Below are 2216 nucleotides of genomic sequence, written 5' to 3' on the forward strand. Positions count from 1 at the left end.
TGTGAGACCACGTTTGACAGCAACCAGGGTGTACGATATGGCGTGTACATGCACACGTCATGGGCAGAGACTGTGTGTGGTGGCTGACTGCTCTGTGAGGTAGTGACCATGGGGCTGAGGTTCTGAGAGACGGTGTGCACGACACCAGGCAACTGTGAGAAACGGGGCACAAGTGACTGTATGATAAGACATAGTGCGCTGAGGCCACATGTGAGGTTGTGCTCATGTGGTTGTGATCATGTGGTTGTGCAGGGTTGTTCTGAGATGGTGTGACAGCATGTGTTCTGGGCACAGAATTTGCTCAATAAACATTTCTGGGATGCTCACCCAGGACTGTGAGGTACTGCATGTCAGGGGGTCTTTGTGGGTCTGGCAAGGGCAGCACTTGTGTGCAAGCATGTGTATGTGAGCGTATCGCATATCCTGTGCCCTGTCACAGTGCCTCCGAGTGGCTGACAGCGTGAGCAGCTCTGTACACTTGTTTGTGGAGGTATCAATATATATATAGGTGCAAGTGAGGGACCTACCTCCAGGGGACAGAAGACATGTTCAGGACAGGAATGGGAGGCAAGAGTGGGGCTGGAAAGGCAGCCAGCAAGAAGGGCAGAGGCCGGTCTGGGACCGTGGGGTTGTCCATGGGCCTTCCTGTCACTCATTTCTTATCTCTTAGCCAGCTCGGCCTGCAGCACTGTGGGAAATGGTAGAGAAGGAGGGGGAGATTTAGGAAACAGAATAACCTCTAGGGGGGATATTTAGACCCCGGGGGGAGATCTCCCCACAGTGCCAATTCCCTCCCCAACACATCCCTTCACCTGGGTAAACTGCTCCCCCTAAAGTGGAATCTGTTCTTCCATGTAACAAACCCTCACATCGGAGCATGCGTGGAATCAGGTGACATCCTAACCCAGACAGGTTAAGCGTCTCTCCCAAGGCCACACAGCTGGTGGCACAGGGCTGAGCCAGGCTCCGTGGCTTAGCCCCACACTGCCCAGAGGCTCCTACCGCAAGCAGCACCGTTTCCTGAGTGCTCACTGTGGTCAACAACAGCTGGAAGGCTCAGGTGCTTCCTTCATGAACACCTGAAAAAATACTCTAGTCCGGCCGGTGTGGCTCAGTGGCTGAGCATCAACAGAACAGCCTCCCTTCAGCTCGTCCTCAGGGCACATGTCCCGGTTTCTGGCTCAATCCCCAGTGTGGGGCATGCAGAAGGCAGCCAATCAATGATTCTCTCTCATCATTGATGCTTCTATTCGCTCTCCCTCTCCCTTTCCTCTTTGAATCAATAAAAATATGTGTGTGTGTTTTGTTTTGTTTTTAAAGAAAGCCCCATCTGTAAACTCTTTGGGAATCCCGATTAAGTTCAGGAGCCTTGCTTACATTGTTGACAATGGCCCCGGATGTCACTCTGCACAACAATCCCTACCTCACACCCTACCCCACAGAGTCCACAGGAACCTGTGACCCAACTCTCAACATGAACCTCAGTCTTGAACTTACATGGAAAATCCTTTCCTGAACCTGTGGTGGGGCACCTGTCCTGACCCTCTGCTTTAAGTCCAGACCTCATCCTATACAGGCACCTACAGCCTCACCTGGCACAGGACCCCCTGCCCAGACACTGTACAGCAAGCATGTCAAACTTGTGGCCCGCAGGCCGCATGCAGCCCACAACAAATATTTTTGTAGCCCAGCCAATATAACAGTATGTAAGAAACGTTTTAATAAAATTTCGTAACCTACCAATGGTATATTTCACAGACCTAGAACGAACTCTCCAAAAATTCATCTGGAATAAAAAAAGATCCCAAATAGCTGCAGCGATCCTGAGAAAGAAGAAAGAACAAAGGGTGGGATCTCAATACCAGATATCAAGCTATATTACAAAGCTACTGTTCTCAAAACTACCTGGTACTGGTACAAGAACAGACATATAGATCAATGGAATAGAATAGAGAGCCCAGAAATCGACCTGAAACACAATGCTCTATTAATATTTGACAAAGGAGGCAAAAACATACAATGGAGTCAAGACAGTCTCTTCAATAAATGGTGTTGGGACAGATACATGCGCATATAAGCATAACCAATGGACATAAGGCACTGGGGGATAGGGGAGGCTAGGGGACTGTCAAGGGCGGGGGGAAAAAAAGGATACATATGTAATACCCTTTGTAATACTTTAAGCAATAAAAAAATACAATTAAAAAAAGAAAAGA

This window comes from Myotis davidii, unplaced genomic scaffold, assembly GCF_000327345.1.
Source record: "Myotis davidii unplaced genomic scaffold, ASM32734v1 scaffold855, whole genome shotgun sequence".
NCBI lineage: Eukaryota > Metazoa > Chordata > Mammalia > Chiroptera > Vespertilionidae > Myotis > Myotis davidii.